Source organism: Molossus molossus, unplaced genomic scaffold (assembly GCF_014108415.1).
Source record: "Molossus molossus isolate mMolMol1 unplaced genomic scaffold, mMolMol1.p scaffold_m16_p_15, whole genome shotgun sequence".
NCBI classification, from domain to species: Eukaryota; Metazoa; Chordata; class Mammalia; order Chiroptera; family Molossidae; genus Molossus; species Molossus molossus.
The window spans coordinates 75421734-75442842 of NW_023425350.1; the positions used below are offsets into that span (position 1 = coordinate 75421734).

The 21109-nt window shown below is 53.9% G+C and overlaps 1 long non-coding RNA gene across 1 annotated transcript; it reads right to left on the bottom strand.

The window, feature by feature from the left end:
- Positions 1-1967: 1967 nt before the first annotated feature.
- LOC118631156 lies at positions 1968-7034 on the bottom strand. Its single transcript, XR_004959735.1, has 3 exons — positions 6975-7034; positions 5967-6143; positions 1968-1982 (listed from the first exon to the last, which is right to left on the bottom strand). It is a non-coding gene; the product is annotated as an uncharacterized LOC118631156 (long non-coding RNA).
- Between the last annotated feature and the right edge of the window lie 14075 nt (positions 7035-21109).

A 21109-nucleotide genomic window follows, 5' to 3' on the forward strand; every position in this document is an offset into this window, starting at 1 on the left:
ATGGTGGGTGTCTGCTGCCCCCAGGAAGAGCTCACCAACGAAACAAAGGCCTCTGACAGCATGTGTGTCCCAGAGAAAGTCCCCTCTCCAGCCCTCGCTCCAATGCCAAACAGCTCAGTTCTTCCCTGTATGTCTCTGTTGCCCCTCGAGCTGCCTGCTCTCCAAGATTAGAGGGAGTGAGTCTGATAAGTCTGTGCGCGGGCCCTTTAAGGAGCTGCCTGGGGCTCTAGCTGCCTCAGCCTCCCTGAACCTCAATTCCCGCTGGTTTTTCCAGCCAGAAGTGATGAGGATTATCTTCCTGGCACTGGAACCCTGAGTGGGCGCCTGGTGTGGAACAGGGACCAAACCAACAAGATAAGTGCCCTTGACTGGACTATTCGGTCTGCGGGCCGATGCTCCAACTGCTGAGCCAAACTGGTCAGGGCTAAAAGTCCTTTTCTTAATTGACATATTTAGTGGTTTCAGAAATTAGGTTGGAAAAAAGATTCAACTCTGACCTGTATAATATACAGGGAGTCTGGGTCTAAAAAACACCCAACCCTGCTCCTCATTATCTTAAGAAAGGGCTTGATATAACATCGCTGTAATATCACAGCTCTGAGATAGTGTACTTCTTTGGGTAAATGCCCTGTACATTTCTTCAACATTTACTTTAGCCAGTTTGGTCTGAAATCCTCAATCAGAGTTAATTTTAAGAATAAGGTTGTGGTTTACTCACCATAAGACCTCTAGACCTGCAGAACATGAAGGGTAAAGCGGTCTCTATGAGATTTATTCTCCAGGACTGTGCTCATCCTGAAAAGCTGCCAAGTTTGTCTTTATGCTCTCAGTTCCCGAAGTGCAAATCAATAAAAGTTTCTGCTGTTTTAAACAGCAGACAATGGTGGAAAGTCAGAATTCAAACCACCAGCAGTGTTCAACAAGCACTATCCTAAAACTATAGCACAGAAAACTGGATTTTAGTTCAATATGCAACCTACACTTCTCAATCCCTTTTTGTATAAATGTAGAAAAAACAAAACAAAACCAGAAACAGACTTAGATCATACGATTCTTTATTTCATTCTATTAAGGTGATGTGTCACTATTGATTGATCTGCAAATGTTGAACCATCCTTGCATCCTTGAAATAAATCTCATTTGATCACAGTAAATTATCATTTTAATGCACTGCTGGTTCTTAGCAGAGCTCCTAACCCCTTGGAATTTCCTGAGTGATAGGAGTGTCTTTAATTATGCATAACAAGCTACTGTGAGCACACCTGAGTTCATGCTAACGCGGTGACTCAAAGTGGGCTTTTCCTTTGGTTAAGCATACTATCGTAAAAACGATACGCCCTTCTTGGGGGAAGAGGTGCTCAGACCCCTTCTCTCTAACAAGAGGTTCTGAGCCACACCAGATGAAGAAAAGGGTGACAAAGGATAGAAAAGGCCCAGAATGGGAAATGAGATGCCAGTTGTATAAAATCTCCTCTCTCCCCAAATCCAACCCCTCAACATCCCTTTCTGTAAGCTTCTCTCACAGGCCAACACCCCCTAAGCCACTGGCTGCACCCTCAGTGCCCGCCCCCAGGGTTCTCCGGCCTTTCCCTTTGTTCTGTCCACACGGTCATGCACCCTTAAGGCCTCCCGCGGGCACACACCACTCTCTGGTCAGCACTGCACTGACTGTCTCTGGTGTACCTGCAATGCCTGAACCTAATGTGTGTCTGAACGTCTCCCACGTTGCTTCTCACACCCATGGAGTTGCCAGGGTGCCAGGGCAGGGCGGCGTGGCCCAGATGCCGTCTTATCTGGGACTCAGAGAGGTTCAGCGGGCGGGCCAGCTCAGTGTGCGCAGGGCACTGGTAGCGCCGGAACTCCATCTCCAGGTGGGACCGCTGCTCGGCGTGAAGGACGCACCGGTCCGCTGGGCCAGTCCAGGTCCAGGCCCAGGTCAAGGCCCCGGGGCAAGACAATTTCCCGGATGGTCCCTTGGGCATCTGCAGGAGCCATGAAAAGGGGCAGGTTAGTGCACTAGTTAAGGAGTTAGGCCACCACAATCATCTTAATTACAGGGAACTCCTCGCCTGGGCCTTACGTGTGACCTCTGACAAGTGTCTTACCCTCTCTGGACCTAGCTTCCTTAATAACCAATGCAGTGTATTGTATCTAATGGGCATATGTATGTGAACGAGCTTCAGTACAAATATCAGGCCTACTTTCTTAGCCTGGGCAGAAAGGACTCTGACTCGGCCAGGATTCCATTCCCTCAGCAGAGCAAGGAACACATGGAAAGAGATACACTGAGTCTTCAAGTGCAGAGCAGAAGATGGGTCAGCACCGGGTCAGATCAGTCAGTAAGGTGATGTCTGGAGCCAGGTCCTGACCCTGCGCATGTGCATGTGGGTGAGCTCTCTGCAAAGATGCTCCTGGGGCCCATGCCCACGCGGGGCAGAGGTGTGAGGTAGAGGACAGCATGGGGAGCTGGGGTCCCCAGGAGGAGCCCATGGACCCTTGCCACTACATTGAGCTAGGGTGCCATTCAGAGGGGGGCCACTGCCACTCCACATGTACCTAGTTCTGAAAAGCAGGGCCACCCTCCTGGGCCCTCCAGGCATGGGGTCTCCAATATTCCAGAGCAATCCAAGGAGAGGATGAAATCCCTGCAGCCCATACTCCCCAGATGGCCCCACATAGAGAACTCAGTGACAGAGACAGTGTTCAGCAAAAGTCCAATGTTTGGGGGAGGGGTGTTATTTATATAGACATCAGCTTTAACTACAGGACAAGGATGATCCATGTTTGAACCATACACATGGACGGCTTGAAATCTAGTTATTAGAAAGTCTTATGTCAAAAATTACTGGGTAGAATATGCAGCACTGTATTCTGTAGGGCTTCCCGAACCACTCCCAACACATGATGTCAGTAATACTACGGCAAAACTAACAGAAATTGACCATTTCCGAGGAAGATTAGTGTCAATGGGAGAGTGCACCGACTCCAGGGCAGCCCTGATGCAGCCACCCTCCATGGTGGCAGGAACTCCAACCCTCCACCGGGGCGAGGCGCCCTCCCCACATGTTGCAGTCATGATGACAGGTCACCTCTGCAGTGCCTGCTCTGGCCAGACACTGTTTTACGCTCTCTGACTCTTCCAGCATCTCAATGACGGTGGAACTGTTATTAGTCCCATTTTACAGATGGGGAAAGAAAGAAACAAGTTTTAAGTTACCTGAGGTCGCACTGACAGTGTTCAGTAGCTCTAGAATCACCCTCATTTTCCCTCATGGATACCCTCTTTTAGTAAACTTTCATGACTCAGTTGCTAGGTTATAATGAAGAGGACCTTGGTCATGGGTAGAAATGGAACCTTCTGCATGGGTGTGCCAGTGCCCTGGAAGACACTGGGAGGGACCTGCATTTGGGATGTGTGTCCGTCAGGAGGCTCCTGTGAGCCACAGGACTGCAGAGCCTGCCTTTGGGATCCCTGCTGGAGGGGACCCTGCGCCCCCTCCCTCCTGGCTCCTGCCGGGGCCAGTCACTCCTCCGGGGTACGCTTGAGCTCCTCCGGGGCTCTGGCCCCCAGGCCCCGCCCTGGATCTCAGGGCTTCTCAAGCACCTTTATGTTCTCAGTCAGCCTCAGGGAGAAGGTGAGACTGGGTGGGGGACACAGTCGCTCCGAGGTGGCCCTCCCCCCACCACGGGTCATGCGTGAGGTGCTGGGCAGAGCATGACAAATGGGTGTGGGCCCTGCTCTTGGAGGGTTGGTGGGACCCACAGGCCTTTTGGGACAACTCAAGCTTCCCTCTGAGACTTTCCACATTCCAAAAAGGGGGTAATATCTGTGACCCTGTTGTGACTGGGCCCCACTATTTCCAACTGCGAGCCAGTCAGAGAGCTTCCTCGCAACACCCAGTGACTCCACCTCCACAGCCTGATTCTTACTAAAGAGTCTTGGGGTGTGAACTGGAGGAAGGGTGGTGGGTGTCATACACGGGGCGGGAAGCTTCACATCCTCTCCCCACCCCCACCCCGAGCTTACCTGACGCTCTGAGCCTGTGCTCCTGACCTCGGAGGTCAAACCACCCACCATCACCACACCCCTTTCTTCCTGTGGAATAGCTAAGGGGGCAGTCCCACGTCAGGGGAGCCGAGGTCAGCTCTCCCTCTCGGGGCGGGGATCATGCAGGACAGGCGGCCTCAGACTCGCCCACCCGATGGCAAAACATGCTACACACACAGGTACAGGAAAAGATGCTCAATATCACTAGCCATTAGGGGAAGACGAATCAAAGCCACAAGAGACGTGTTAGAAACTCTGAAACAAGCAACACTGAGTGTGCCCGATGCCGGTGAGGATGCAGAGAAAGGGGACTCAGACGCTGCTGGCAGCAAGGTGAGTGGTTCAGCCACTCTGGAAACAGACGTGGCAGTGTCGTAAGAGTGACACGTATACTTACCAGAACCCAGTGGGCATTTAGCCTAGAGCAACAAAATCTGATTCGCATCAAAAGCTGCACACGACTGTCGTAGTAGCTAAAGTAACAGCCCCCAACAGAGGAAGCCCGGATGTCCTTCGGCAGGTGAGCGGTAAACAAACTGTGGTGTAGCCACCCCAAGGGACTCGGCTCAGCAAGCAGAGGAATGACTGTTGACGGACACGACAATTTGGACAAATCTCCCGGTCATTAAGCTAAGTGAAAGCAAGTAAGTCCCCAAGATTCGGTACTAATGATCCCAGTTCTCGGGACCGCGGGCCGACGCTCGAACCGCGGAGCCACACCGGCCAGGGCACAGCATTCTTTTTCCTGCCAGTGCTGCTTAGAGGCTGCCCTGTCCTCCAGGCCCCAGGTCCTGGACTTTAAGACAGATGTCAGTGGTGGCTCATCACACTCTCGGATGCTGGGCAGGAAGATGCACACGGCCCTCACTCCACGAGGCAGGTGGATCCCTCCCTGTTCATCCTGCTGTAACTTCTCTGCGTCCGAGAGAGACACAGACGCCGTGGAGGAACTGCGTGGCCAGACCGCACAACGTGGGGGACGGAGGTGCAGTGGCAGCCGTGACTCCGGGCGAGGAGTGAACGAACCAGGCCCTCGCTCACCCCACCAGGCGGCCGATGTCTGTTTCTCCGAGCCTGTGGCTTGCTCTGTGGGCCCTGGGAACCCACACCTGTGCGACCAGCTCCCCCGAGGTCCATCCCGGAGGGGCCTGCGCATCTGTCTACCTGAGTCCCGGCTCCCTCAGGACACCTGCCTATGGAGGCCTCTTCAAGGGATGCCTGGCCCGCCGCCACGTTGATGGCTTCACCTCGCAGCTGCTGGGCGGGAGGCGGCGGGCCAGGCAGGACTGCTGAGCCCCGATGGAGCTGCAGGGGCCCTGACCTGCCAGAGAGAAGGTTTGTGTGTTCCCACAGGTGACCAACCGACAGGGCAGGGACAGCAGGCCAGGGACCCTGCCGGAAAGGGTGACGAGCCAGAGCTCACGGAGGGCTCTGGCCACCGGCAACGAGAGCTGGCACGAGCGCCCTCCTGGGCTCCACGTCCTGGTATTGAAGCCGGTCAGGCAGGCGGGTTGTGGAGGTCACAGACCAGAGCAGAGGCCCCGGAGTGACCTGGCTAGGCAGTGCCCACAGTGGACTGGCGTCACAGCCGGGTCTGGGTGTGGGTGTGTGTGTGTGTGTGTGTGTGTGTGTGTGTGAACTTCCCAGGCAGTGGATGGCAGGTCTGACCTCTGTCCCTGTGAGCCACAGGAAAGTCACTCAGGATGGTGACTGCTCCTGACACGGACTGTACACACACACACAGAGCTCTCAGCAGGGTGCAGGCTGGGCTGTGGCTCCCTGCATGAGCCAGGCCCTAACACTGTGCGGGGAACCCAGCCCTCCTGCACTCCTGCCTTCCACCATCACCCCACCCCCCGCACAGCCTGGGGACACGCGTGCGATGTCCAGCCACGGACACATGAGCTAGTCGACTTACTGGGACAAGGTGCTTTGCTGGGGCCGGCCGCAGGGTGAGACTCCACAGACGATGGCGCTGTCACTGCGGCCCTGGAGGACGGTGACGCAGTGATGTGTGCACGGGCCAGCGCTTCCATAAGTCGAGTCCCCAGTGGTCACCTCGGAAGAGCGTCTCTCTCGGAGGCCCTAGTGGACCCTGTGGGAAGAGGAGGGCCTGTCAAGGACACGTCACTACCAAGGGCCAAGCTTCCTCTGTGCTTATCACGTGCCCGACGCTCTGTCTTCACCTGGCACTTAACCCACACGCACCCCGCAAGGTCAACCAGGTCAGCCTAGTGCACAGGTGAGGACGCGGATCGAGTCACTCAGCCCACACATGCCCTTGGTGCCAGGCCCTCTGCTCCCGCCATCGCTGGCGTTCCTAGTCTGAGGACATGCTTCCCTCCATGGCCCTATGGTACAGCCCTTGACTTAGAAGGAGCAGAGATCCGCGGGCGCGTGTCACCACAAATAACTCACCAAAAGCAAACCCAAGCCCCAGCACAGAAACACAAACTGACAACATCAGAACAGAGAAGTACAGGCTGGGGGCGGGGGCTCTGCTGTAACCTCCTCACTCGGCGTCTTTTGACATTGCCCGCAGCAGGATCTGAGGGCTGATTCGGGGGGGACACTGTGAGGACAAGGGGGCTGTCCCAGGGATATGCTCCACTGCTATGAACCTCAGGAACCCTCAGGGGCTCGGTGCGAGTCTGGATATTCTATTTGCCACTGACACTTATGGCCTAAGGGAAAGAGGCCTGCAAGCCAGTGTTCTTGTGAGCGTCCTGGTGACTCCACTCTGAGTCCTGTTTCTGAGACAAAGCCTCTGGAAGCATCTGGCACGTCATCCTCTGACACGCCCAGGAAACTGGGCCCCTCCTCAGATGGAGCCCAGTGTCCCCTCCCTCCAGGCCACCCGCAGAGACCTGGAGAACAACTGCCCCTGGAGGGTGCCTGAGAGCCAGGACTGGACCCAGGCCCGCACCTCTGGTGCTCACATCCCTGGGCTGTGGGCCGTGACGGAACCGGTGGATCTTGTGGGAAGGTGATCACCAGGTGCTGCCACTGAGCTGGGGTTCAGCCAGGGTCTAGGGGAAGGGGTGAGGGGATGGAGGAGAGAAGGGGAGTGGGAACCTGGAGAAAGGGAGGGAGAGCTGGGAGGGGGAACTCACCAGAGGGTGGGAGAAGGGAGTAGGGGGGCTGCCTGGAGGGATAGAGAAGCCAGGAGGAGGAGTGAGGAGGGGTCTCTGGGCACAGCTTAGGGCAGTGCTCTCCTGGGTTGTGGGCACCAGCCCTTTCCCTCCAGCGGGTCTCTGTCCACCAAAGAGAGCTGGCTAGAGACCAGGCACCCTTTTAAAGGGCCAACACACAAAATTACATTCACAGCCACTCATCCTGGGCTCTGGCAGAGGGAGGGTGGGGGGCAGAGAGGACTAGAGTCAAGCGAGAAGAGTCTGGGGCTGATGGCTCTGGGGAGAGAGCTGAAGGCCAGCCGCCAGGATCCCGTGCTGATCATTCGCCCACACTGCAGAACTATCTTCCTCGAGCAGAGCACTCCCTTCCAAGGGGCATCAGCCTGGGGGGAAGGAATAGCCCCACCTGTTGGAATCCCTCTCACCTGACCCTGTGGAGCTTACACCCTGCAGGGGGCTGCAGTCGGAGGCTCTTTCAGTGACTGAACCTGACAGGCAGCCTGCAGGTGGAGGTGGATCTCTGGGTGCTTTGAGACTTTTGCTGGCCTGCCCCAGACCCGGTGCTGGTAAAAGCCAGCCTTGGCGCATAGCTTGGTCTTCTCTGAATGTACCCAGGCCCAGGCAGCATCAGACATTGGCCTGCACAAGAGTCCCTCCAAAGAGGCCCACAACCAATAAACCCAGGGGCCAGATTCACCCAATGACAGAGCAGGATCCAAGGCTTCACAGCAGTGTATCCACAGGGAGATCTTCGCAGGCACCAAACCCTGCCGAGGCGAATTATTCTTGGTGTGATCAGCACCAACATAGTAGCTGGAATGTTGGCCTGCAAACCAATGAGTCACGGGTTCAATTCTGGTCAAGGGCATGTACCTTGGTTGCGGTATGGTCCCCAGCCCTGGTCAGGGTCGTGCGGGAAGCAACCAGTCAATGTGTCTTTCTCATGTCAATGTTTCTCTCTCCCTCTGCCTCCCTCCCTCCCTACTTTCCACTCTATCTGAAGATAAATGGGGGAAAAAAAATCCTCGGGTGAAGATTAAAACAAAAAACACAACTCAGTCATAACAAGAGGGCCCACATCATGCTCACAAGAAACATGCCTAGCTCAGGTAATCAGAGGGACTGTGCCACTGGGTCCCACAGACACCCACTATACAAGGCCACCCTACCAAGACTAGGATTCATAGCAGATCTGCTTCATACACAGAAACAAACACAAAGAGGCAGCTGAAATGGGGAGACAACGAAACAGGCCCCAAATGAAAGAACAAGAGAATTCTCCAGAAGAATAGGTAAATGAAATAAAGGCAAGTTATTTACTAGGTATAGAGTTTGAATTAGTGATTATAAGGATGTTCAACAGCATGAAAAAGGACATAGAAACCAGTTTCAAATGAAGAATGCAATATCTGAAATAAGGAATACACTGGAAGAAATAAATAGTAGGTTACATGAAGCAGAGAATGAATCAGCAATTTGGAAGACAAGGTAGAAAAAAAACCACTAGACTAGAACAGCAAAGAGAAAAGACAAAGTTTTTTAATGAGGATAGTTTAAGGGACCTTCAGGACAACATAAAGTGTAACTACATCCACATCGCAGGGGTACCAGAAAGGGAAGAGAGAGTGCAAGAGATTGAGAATCTATTTGAAGAAATAATGACCGAAAACTTCCCTAACTTGGTGAAGGAAAAAGACACACAAGTCCAGGAAGCACAGAGTGTCCCAAACAAGATGGATCCAGAGGCTCACACCAAGGCACATCATAATGAAAATGGCAAAGGTTAAAGATAGAATCTTAAAAGCTGTATAAGAAAGGCTGTTGGTTACCTACTTGAAAGCTCCCATAAGACTGTCAGCTGATTTCTCAACAGAAACCTTGCAGGTCAGAAGAGATTGGCAAGAATCATTCAAAGTCATGAAAAGCAAGAACCCATAACCAAGATTACTCTACCCAGCAAAGCTATCATTTAGAATTGAAGGACAAATAAAGAGCTTCCCAGACAACAAAAAGCTAAAGGACTTCACCACCACCTAACCAGTACAATATAAAACCTTAAAGGGTCTTCTTTAAAAAGAAGAAGGAAATAAAAAGGTAAAAAATAGAAACAATTGTCCTGGCCAGTTTGGCTCAGGAGGTAGAGTGTCAGCCTGCAGATCAAAGAGTCGTGGATTTGATTCCGGTCAAGGGCACATGCCTCAGTTGTGGTTCAATCCCCAGCCCTGGTCAGGGTCACGTGGGAGGCAGCCAGTTGGTGTGTCTCTCTCACATCAGTGTTTCTCTCTCTACCCCCGCCCCCTCCACCACTATCTGAAAATCAATAGAAAAATATCCTTGGGTAAGAATTTTTAAAAAAGAACAATAAAAATGCAATAAATACGTATCTATCAGCAATTAAATCTAAAATCAGAATAAATGAACACGTGGAACAGAAAAGAGATTTATAAATACAGAGAACATTTTGACAAATGCCAGATAGGAGAGGTGTTGGGAGGACGGGTATAAAAAGGTGAAAAAATTAAGTACAAATTGGTTACTGCAGAATAGTCATGGTTAGTAAGTTATGTACTGTGCAATCACTGGGGTGTACACCCAAAACTAATATAATAATGTTTGTCAACTGTAGTTGAAAATAAAAAATGTTTAAAGAAAATAAAGGATAACTTGCTAAAAATTATTTATTTGTGACCTATTCCCTGCTTACTTCCAAAAAGCATTGAAGCCATTGTTACAAAGCCCCAAAGCAAAGAGACAAATCAAAGTTCTCCCTGGGAAAATGTGGACGGTATATTGTAACGCATGTTCCAGCATCGGTCCGGGACAAATACACTAACATTTAAGAGTTTTTAAGCCCAGTTGTTCTAAAGGGTGAGTTTAGCTGCACACACAGCCTCATCATGGGTCAGGACCTGGAAATGCCCTCACTGTTACCCTCTATCCTCTCCCAGTGCCTAACAGCCCCCCTTTGCCTGGTGTGCTGCTCACTAGCACCCCCACCGGAGGCTGATCAGAGGGAGGACTGAAATGTCAGCACTCTCACTTCTGCCTGTGCTCTGAGGGATGGTATCTGTGTGGATGGGGGGAGGATTCCTGGTTGAAGTGGTGGGTAAAGGTTATTTATCCATTCTTCTACAGCGTAGAGGCCACACACACAGTCACTCTATCATCTCATTCTTTCTCCTGTCTCGTAAGCATTCCACGAGAACTCACAATGTGAAAGGTAAAAATCTCAAAACTAAACCGAGTCTAATTTCAATTTTTAATCTCAACACAGCACTCTTACCTTTGCTCTAATTCTGCCAGTGAGAAGACCATTCTTTAAGCTTTTCGCAAGGTAAGCTCCAACACTATCAGACATCTCCCAGGTAAATTCAAGGAAAAAAGCAACTTGCAGAACACAAAAAATCAGAGAAATTTTTATTTTTCCTACTTTGTGGATTTTAACAGACCTTTCATGATTATCTGACTAAAGCTGACTGTGAGCTACAATTTTGTGTGTTGTTCTAAATCCTCACCAGAGGATATTTTCCCAGTTATTTTTAGATAGAGAAGGGAGGGGGTGCAAAGATCTAGAGGCTTCTTCCCTCAGGTCGCTGGCATTTCTGCTGGGATGATGTGGGGACTGGGGTGACAGAGCAGAGCACCTCCGTGAGGCTTCATCACGGTGCTGTCATGCACCTGGACGTCTTGCGTGGCAGCTCCCGGCGCCAAGAGCAAGCGTTCATTCTAGTGCGCACTGGGGAAGCTGTATGGCCTTTCATGACCCAGCTGCCGGTCACTTAGCTCCCCTGTACCCTCCCCTCATGGTGGAAGCCGTCACCAACCACCCTCCTCACAGGGAGGGGCCAGAGCCCCGACCTCTTGATGATGGATATGTCAAAGAGTCTGTGGCTATATTTTCAAACTTCCACAAACATCAAAACTTAGTCAATATGTGGACTATAAACTCTACTGTATTAATTTCATACTTGACATGCATGTAAATGGCATTGATATTTAATATCTCAATTATTCATATGATCAAAATATGGGAAGAAAAATGTGAGAAAACAAAAACCAACAAAGAAAACATCAGATCCCTTGTTATACAACTATTTCATACTCCAGCCCCAAAAGGCTACATTTGTTCAACTTCAGCAGGGCAATGCTGACTTAGAGCCCACACTGGGATGCCTGCCATGTCTCCAAGATCCGCTGAGACTCTGTGTGATACTGTTCACTCTTAACAGAAAGAGGGACTGTGCAGGGCCTGCAGAGCCGCAGTCATCCAGGGGCTCAGGAAGGTGATGCTCACAGATTCACGTGCAGAAGGGCTTGTGCCCCAAATCAAGTGCACTGTTATCACAATCCATCATGTTGCACTGACCAGTGTCAGGATTTAAGACTTCCCATTGCAGGTTCCAGGAGCACAGGTGCAATGTATAAAGACTGTCCTCAATGACCTTGTGTTAAACCCCATTTATCCCTTTGTCTCCCTACCACCCCACCTGTTTTGCCCCTTTCAGCCTTGTCCCTAGCTGTAGCTTGTAATTTGTTTTCCTCTCCTGCTTCCAGTCTGCCGCATGGACCCCCACTTCAGAGCTGGCCTCCTCCTACCCACTTGGACACAGTGCAGACTGCACAATATTCAGACACCTGGCTTGGCCCCAGGATACTCTGGGAAGGACAGTGTCCTGAGAAATTGCCTCATCCAAGTTTCGGGGCCAGAGGGCCATGCGTTCCCTAAGATTCCACAGACACTGACTGAGCATGTGTTAGAGTCCAAGTCTAAGGCCAGCCCCTGGGCCATATCACTGAACCAATGCATGGTACCTCCATCAGGGACCCTGGTGCCAGTCAAGCCTGGACCACTTTGGCTCTCAGCCACCCAGGAACCATTGCACGGCCCTCCAGTCATAGCACCTGCTGTTCTTCTGCTGAACCGTGACTCCCACACCCACATGCCCTCCTGCCCCAGAGCCTGGAGGTAGGCTCCTCCTCGCTGCCTAAGACCATTCTCCGTCTCTTCTTCCCAATGCTTTGACTCTTTTGTTCTCACACTGTACCAGCCCCGCTTGCTGCGGTCATCCATCAACCCCAAGGTCTCTCGCTCTTTGATTTCAGTACTTGCATCACCGGCACCCCCTTCACGCTATCTTTGTCATAGAACAATGACCTTCCTACAGATTCTAAGCCCCTTGACCTCTTATCCTCCATGCACTGTGCAAGCACTATGATGGAAATAGAAGTGCCAAGTTCTTACAGTGAGCTGGGGACTGGGATGGTGCTTATAGGAGAGTCAACGCAAATGCCCCACATCTCAAGGGAAGCACCAGCAATTGTAGTTTCCTGGGCGATGTCGCTGGTGCCTGGAAGAGACCCCATTTGGTGGGCTGGACCACATACTGGGAGGACAGGTGGGTGGCTCTGTTGCAGGACAGGTTGCCCATTTTGAACATGAAATTAAACACCATGTGCACTGCACTTGGGTAACTAAGGGTCAGTGAAACAGAAATACATGCTGCCTACAGTTCGTTACAGGAAGAGGATATAATAGAGTTACAGCGGTAAGGTAAGAATACGCACCCCAATTAAAGGTTATTTCATGGTAAGGGGGCCAGAGAGGCCAGAGGCAGGGTCCTTTGTCCTCGTTTCTAGGAAGAATGAGGCTGGCTACACTTTCTCAGATCAGGAGCCACCTGGAACACTTCCAGTCACAGACCACAATGGGGGCTCAGCTGGGATGTTTATATTTTGCTGATCATCTGTGCATAGTCCCAAAGCAGCCTCAACTATCACCTCGATCCCACAAACCATCACATCATTCTATCTACAACATTACCTCGTCACCTTTTGTCTCTTTGTCTGCTTTACCTTTTGTTCAGAGCACCCAGCAAGTCCCGCCTCATGCTATGTATGTGCAGGCTGCTTTGACCCTTTCCTGCAAGCCTGCCCTGGTTACCAACTCTTTGGGTGACCACTGCGCTTTGAGAGCCTGGCCTCTAGGAGGCGCTCAATACATACCTGTAAAAGGAGCTAGTGAGTGAATTCCTCTGAACCCAATCTACAAATTTGATGAGATGCCAATCAAAATTCCAAGGGAACTTGATCAAATTATTTAAAATTCATAGATACTAAAATATATAATGTGCGCATTTTTTGTAACAGAAATTTTATTTTCAGGAAATAATTAAGAATAAATAAATATGCATAGGTAGTATACAATGATGATCATCACAGAATTATTGAAAAAGTAGAAAACAAAATAATCTTAAATCTATTAATTAGAGCTAAATTATATAATATATGACATAGAAGAAAAGAAGGTACTGGAAGATATTTTTCAGAAATATTTTAATATTAGAAGTACAATATATTATCAAATAGGAATAGCACATAAAATGATTACAAATAAGGATAAGGGTATATTTACACCTATCACTAGCATAACTGAAAGGATATATATGTATTATTATTTCTAATTTAATATGTGGAGGATCACTTATTACATAAACCTTTCTTTTTTGTACCTATAACCATGAATTATTTCATATTTAAAAATCTACTTTTATTTGGCAAAAGGAAAATAGAATCTAGTCTAATTTCCTTATTGTAAAATTGAAGAAATTGGTCTCAAGATACAAACTGTGTGTGTGTGTGTGTGTTCTACTCTTAGGAAGAATAGTTTGTATTGTCCTCATTTAACAAAAATTTACCTAAAACCTAAGAGTTTCCATGAAGGGAGACTTTTGTATCCAAATATGTTCTCCATCAGCACAAATTCATGAAAGTGAGATGGTTTGAAGAATCATTTCTCCTCTGCTGTCAATCATTCAATGAGTTGCTTTTGTCTCAGAATAAAGTTCAAACCCTTCAAAGCAGTTCTTGGCCTGGAGTGTTCTGCAGGCCAACTAGGACTCGGGCTCCAGCTGGCAGGACAGGATGTAACTACAGGACAGAGGGGCACCTGTGAGCTCCCAGGAGCCATCTCTCAGGTGTCTCTCCCAGGGTCAGGTGCCCCAGGGGTTGCTACACAACAAGGGCGGGGGTGACCTGGGAGCCATGGACACAGGTTCTCTGGCCTGGCCCGCAGGGGAGTCCACCCCCCCTCACCTGGCTCCTGCCCGGCCTCACCTCTCCTTCTCGCTGAGCCGCTCCAGGGCCCAGAACCAGGCCCTGAATTGCTCCTCGGGCTCTATTTCATACATGTTGGCAGCTTCCTGCAGCAGCACTATCTTCTCCATGACTCTCTGTTCCTGGGGCCAGAGGGAAGGAGAGGGTGCAGACACGGCCGAGCGGGGTGAGGAGTGGCGTGGGGACAGGTCTTGGGTCTTTGCACACATGGGCACCGTCCTTCCCCCTAATTCCATGAGGCCCTACCTGTGCTCAGAGATGGGCTTCGCCAGCCCTTCCTCCAGGGAGATATCCTTGATGCCACCCCCCTACCCAAGCCACCACCTGCAGGGTCTCCCTCTGCTGTCATCAAACTCTCCCAGTGAGTGTAAGAGGCGGAGTGGAGCCCAGGAGTGTACCGGGAGGGCCCTCTGATGTTCACTGCCCTCCCCTGCCTGCAGGAGGTGCCCCAGCTGCTCACTTTCTCCTTTTTCTCTAGGTTGATCTGGTTCCCCTGGAAGGCAGACATTCCCAGTCCATCAGGAAGAGCCCCTGGCCCTGACAAGCCCCTATGCCCACCCCTTCTCATGATGCAGTACCACCAGGTCCCAGGAGGGGGCGGGAAACACAGAGAGACAGGACTTGGAGGGAGGCCAAGCTCTGGGCTCCAGAGGAGGGGCACATGGGTCCCTAGAAAGGGCATGAGGCCCATCTCCATGGGGGAGCTGTGCTGAGAATTAGGGGCTCAGTACAAGACCTCTCTCTCCCCAAATGTCAATCTTGGTCACCCAACCCAGGTCCCAGGTCACTCACCTGCAGATAACCCTCCAACGTTGTGTCCAGCATCTCCAGTTCAGTCAGAAATTTGCCAAGGAAGGGAACACACTAGGCAATCAGGGTGAGGGTGGGATGAGCCCCTGTTCTCAGCTGGCCCCACAGACCATCCCCTAAAAGCCTCCCACCCTCACCTCCTGTCCCACTCCAGGGACCCCACAAGGAGCAGCCCAGGACCCTTAGAGCCTCCCCTCAATGGCCCCTTCCCTCACTCTCCAGGAACTCCTCCTCATCACCTCCAGGGCCTACTGCTGGCCAATCACAGGGCCTGTGGCCCCAGCCCAGCCCCTCCCCCACAGGCATGGTGCACCCAGCTCTTCTAGGCCCCCCTAGGTCCCTGCTAATGGAGGGTTGCAGGCTCTGTGGGGACAGGAGGTGGATGGAGGAGGGAGGCCTCCCTCTCCTGACCTGGAGGCCTCCAGCTGGGAGGGCCGAGCCCCTCTCCTCTGACCCTGGAGCCCAGACAGGCTCACTCACCTTCTTGTGCGGCCTCTTCTGAGTTCCCCGGAGGGTCCGCAGCAGAGTGGCGAACCTGGAGGGCCGCTTCTGCCAGGGTCCGGGACAGGGTCATGAGGCCAGGCCTCCTCACCCCGTTTCCCCACCACCCCTGACCTCAGATCCTGGACAGCTGGCCCAAGTCAGCTGGTACCAGTGCCACGCTGACTCCAGCACGCTCAATTCTGGACCACTCCCAGCTGCCACGCTCCCTGGGTGTGTGACCATGGCCCTGGGGCCTGCCCCTGCCCCTTTCTGACTGTGACTGACTGACTGGCAGTGAGTGCTCTAGGGCACAGTGGAAAGTCACAGAGGCACAGTGGGAAGTCACAGAGGCACAGTGGGAAGTCACAGAGGCACAGTGGGAAGTCACAGGGGCACAGTGGGAAGTCACAGGGGCACACCTCTCTGTCTCTGGTCCAGCAAGTGGGACCTGAGGCCAAGCAGCCCTGTGTTCCCCTGGCCCACGGGAGTCCCCTGCAGTGCCCATCCCTGGGGCAGGCAGGGTGCGCTCCCCTTGGAGGGGTGGTGAAGACAGAGGAGCAGCAGGGGCCTGGCTTCCAAGGCCAGGCGGGGCTGGTTTGGGAAGAAAGGTGCCCACCTACCCCATTCACCCAACAGCCTGGAAGAAGCTACGTGCCAGTGGGATGGCCCCGCATGGAAGCCAGAGACCCACTCAGTGTGCCAGCCCTGCACCCGTCCCGGAGCCGCCCAGCCAGCATCACTGTGGGCCAGGCCCGGGCCTCCTGCCCTGGAGCTGCCCCCTGCCATGGGCCAAACAGAGCCCTCTTCCTGTTACTCAGGACAGAGGGCGAACATTGCAGAGAATCTTTAAGTGACAAACTATCGAAGCCACATCCTGCCCAGGGCCCCCTCCAGACCTCCAGCCTCCGCTCTACCTCGCTGAGCTGCGCGCGGGCCCTGGAGTTGTCTTCCTTACACAGCGTGTTCAGTGTGGCCGAGCTCCTCCTGAGCCGGGGCAGGAGGGAAAGACATGTTTACAATGAGCGGGGGAGGGGGCTTGTTAAAGGCAAATTCCTTTTGACAGTCTAGTGTTTCAAAGCGCTGGGGTGAGGGTCTCACTGGGTTTCTCCCGGCAGGAAGGTCTCCGTGGCTCTGGGGCGGGGATCCCCTGTGGGTCACCTGGGCCCCATTCCCATTTCTATGCAGCAGCTCTTTTTGACCAGTTTCAGGTTCAACTGGACCTAGGTTGCTTGTGGTATAAACACTTGAAAATCTCCAGTGGGGCTCAATCCAGTCTCTGGCCCTTAAGAAATCTGATTCCTGAAGCAGAACTGGCGGCCTGAGGTCCCAGGGAGGCTTAGAGACCCGGCCCAGCAGCCCAGTCCCTGTCCCCGGGGTGGCTGCCTCCCAGGAGGTGCCAGCTCCTGAGGGGACATTGGGAGGCATATGAGAGACACCCCCACCCATCCTCTTCTGGGGAGAAGCCTACCCACCTGGAAACTTTCTCCCACGTCTTCTTCAGACGGTGGACAAACACGCTCTGCAGAGCGGACAGGATGGCGTGCAGGGCGGAAAAGCTCCGTAGGGCTCTGCACTCCTGGGAGGGGAGCGACGGCTGTGAGGTGGCAGCTGGAGCTCTAGCTCAGTCCCCTCCACTCACACCCCTCCTGGGTGGGACAGGTGCTCAGGGTGGCATGTTGAGCACCCAAAGACCAGCACTCACAGAGAGGAGGATCTTAGCTCAACCCAGGGAAGGAGCCAGGGAGGAAGTGAGCCTCCCACCACCAGGACCTGAGAGTCAAGGTCAGCGGGCCCCTGGCAGAGAGGACCTGGGAACTGTGCTGGGCTCCGGCCTCAGGCCTCAGTCCCGAGAGCTGACAGAGCAGCAGAGGCATTTCTCCAGGCTCCGCATAGGGACTGCGCTGGGCCTCCCATAACATACCTTGGCCACCTTGATCCAGTGCTCCACCACTTTGGCCCTGTCCCGGGCCCTCATGCTAGTGTCCCCAAGGCAGGTGGTGATCACACAGGTGGCCACATGATTGAACTGTGTGACGGTGGCATGGACGGTGGAGGCCAGGTGTTCATTGCCAGGCTTGTCCCTCTGGGACCAGATGGAGCCCAGGCACTCGTGGGGCAGCACCCTCTTGAATAGCTCCTAGGGAGAAAGGGGAGGGTCACCCAGCCCTGCCACACCCAGCTCCTGTCCCCAACCCCCTGCAGGGGTCACTGGGAAAGACTGAAGCTCAGGAAGCTGAGGATGTGGCCTGAGCCTTGGAGTCCCTGGGATTCATTCTCTGTCCACCAAGGGACCCAGCACTGGATGAGCCGGAGCCCAGGACAGGTGGGAAGGGACAGGAGCATCTGCCTCCAGCCCATCCTCACTGACTCCAAATTCCAGGATGCGGCTCAAGTCCACTCAGCCCAAGAGGGCATCTTCCGGCATCCTGATTACCCCTCCGGTTCAAATCCCCATTCAGGGCACATGCCCTGTGGCAGCTACAGCCACGGGCTCTATGTTTGTCTCCCTTGTAGGTGAGTACACATCAGGTGCCTAATCAGTGTGCAGGCTGCTGATTCTCACGGGCATATGGATGGGCGCCCACGGCCCAGGCTGCGCGCAGTGAGCTCCCCTCCCACCTACCGGGCCAGGACCCGCCCAGCTTTCTGTCTGATCTGCCTCCTGGAATCTGCAGCCACTCTGAGCAGCTGGTGCTGCGCGTGTCCACCCCCACTGTCCACAGGTGGGCCGCGAGGCTTGGGGGTTGAGAAAGTTACCCAGGACCCATGGGAAGTCGGGGGGGGGGGCTGCAATTTGGATCCAGATCACGGGAGTTCAGATCACAAAAGGCAGGTCGGGGCAGCTGAGGGCAGAGGGAAGGCCTGCCCCCCACTCTCCCCGAGAGCCCCACTGCTCACCGCGTCCATCACTGTCAGCTGCTCTGCCACCAGTCTGGGAGGGAAGCTCAGGATGTTACGCTTCTCCTCCTTTATCAGGTGCTTAGTGGTCCCAGCCGGGGGGTGGTCCAGTGCTGGGCATGGAGCTGGCTCTGTTGTTGGCATTCGGATCAGAGCTGGTGGTCCAGGTGGCTCCTGCTGGAGAGCCGGCCCTGGGGCGGAGGGTGAGGCGGGTGCTGGCCCCAGGTCCCCAGGGGCTGAGGGAGGTGACACTGGCTCCCTCACTGGCACAGCGGGACCGGGCACGGGCCCCTGGGCAGGCCCCTCCTCGGGCTCTGGAGCGCGCTGGGGCTCTGGGGGAGCCTCTGGAGCAGCTAAAGAGACAGTTCACACACAGGCCTGGCTTTCCCGTGCCCCCCCAGAGACGGAAAGATGCCACTGCCCCCAGGGGAACTGCGGCCCCTGAGCCCACCCACCCCGCCCGTCTCCCAGACTGCAGGCCCCTCACCTTCCAGCTCTGCCTCCGTGGGCTCCAGATGCTCCAGCTCCACCCAGAGGCTGAGCACGTGGCCCAGCGGGTGTGAGGCAGGGAGGTGGCCCTGCACGAGGGCCTGCTTCAGGGTGAACCAGGGGAGAAGCAGGGGCTGGCCGACATATTGTATCTGGTCCGGCCAGGCTCCCATCACAGAAGCTACGGCCCTGGGGGAGGCAGGAGGGCAGTGGGGTCAGAGTCCTGGTCTTTCCTCCCTCACGGTCCTCCCATGGCACCCTGCTTCAGACGGGGCCCGTATGCCTGCCCGGCCCATCCAGGGGTCAGCCCCATGCCATCCCCTGCCCCTGGGGCTGTCCTGGGAGTCGCAGGCCTGGTGACCGAGCAGGCTAACATGGAGTCTGTGTGAGTCTCCTCTTCCCCCGAGAGCTGTCCTGGAGGCCTGTGCACTGCCCACCCAGCCCTCTGAGCACTGGGCACCTGGACTGAGGACTGAGACAGGGTGTGAGCAGCCTGCTCCCCACGTCCTGTTCTGGGCCTGGCGATGGTGGTCAGGGGAGTGGGTGCAGAGAAAGCAGGCAGCACAGGACGGTCTGTGGTGGGGATGGGACTCCTGGGGACAGCTCAGCCCAGCCTCCCCTCTGGTTATAGAGGCCAGGAAGCCCACCCACAGTGCTCTCTGACCCTGTCCTCCTGGAATGGAAGCCACCAGACCTCAGCCCTCCCTTGGGAATCAGCAGACGTGTAAGATCAGGGTTCTGCCAGCCCCTGTCCACCCGCAGCCCCTCATCCTGTTGACACAGGAGACCCTCCTTCTGGACCCAAAGACACTCACTTTTTCAATTGGTCCTGGGGTGTGTCACCCTGGTCGTTATATGGCTGCATATTTCCAGATGTAGCGAACACCTGGATGGCATCAGATCTGATGGATGATGGGCAGCACCTGCGAATGACGTCTAGTGTGACAGTCTGACTCGCTGACTAGACTGAGGCCCCGGCACTGTGTCTGCTTTATTCCCTGAGTCAGGCTAAGTGTCTCCAAAGTGCCTGCTGGCAGTAGGAGCTCAATGCACATTGTCCAGTCAGTGAGCTCCAACCAGAACCATCCGGACGTCTGAGTGGGCCTGGGGCCCCTGCTGTCCCCAGACATCCCTAATCTGGCCACACCAAGGACCAGGACAAGGACCAGCCAGGTGGAATCTCAAACTGCTTGACAGACATTTTCCCATGTGCTTTTCCAAACTCAGATGCCGCAGGCCGCCGATGGGGGAGTCAGGGCACTTCTCACGGGGAGAGAGAAATAAGTGCCGAGAACGGCCGCACACGCCCAGCAGCCCTTTCTGCAGAGCCAGGCAGCAGGTTAGATCGGTCATGGCCTGTCCCCACAGTAGTCCCTGCAAGAACCCCTCGAGCTTTATCCTCTATCACCCGCTTTTCAGAGGAGGAAGCCGAGGCTCAGAGAGATGTGGTGACATTTTCAGGACACAAGGCTACCAGTGGACAGAGTCACCACCAGGGGGCGTGTGCTCACCTAGTTAACAGCGGGTCCAGGAACAGCTGGGCTCTGCAGAAGGCCGGGTGGATGGACATGAAGGTGGGGATGTGGGGAATTTTTCCACTCGGGAAAGCTGGTACCATGGACACCACCATCTTCTCCAGTGTGCCTTCCTGGAGGGCACGCATCCTGCAGGCCTCACGGAGGTTAAGAGTTAACTCGGCAGCACACTGGGTGGGACAAGGAGGGACATCCAGTTGGCGACATCACCATGAACCCAGGAGGATGGAGGTCTGGAGGTCACCCTGGAACTGCCAGCCCGCAGGACATGTGCGAGAGGAGGGACAGGGGTGCCCATGCCCAGTGAGGTTCTAGGTTTTAAAAAAACATTAAAGTTTGGTGGGTGGAAGATTTTTATACAATTATGACCTAGGCGTGTTTTTAGCTGAGGAACATCAGACCTCCTGTATTAATAGTTTGTATGGAGGACATGGTCCCAATGAGTCCTCAGCACATCACCACTATAGCGATGTGAGCACAGAGGCTTAGGATGTCAGATGGCTGCTCAAGGTCATACAGGTCAGAACTGAGAACTGTCCTGCATGATGCTCCCTCTCAGCTACCTGAGACTCGTCTGTCCTGACATGGAGGGAGAGGGT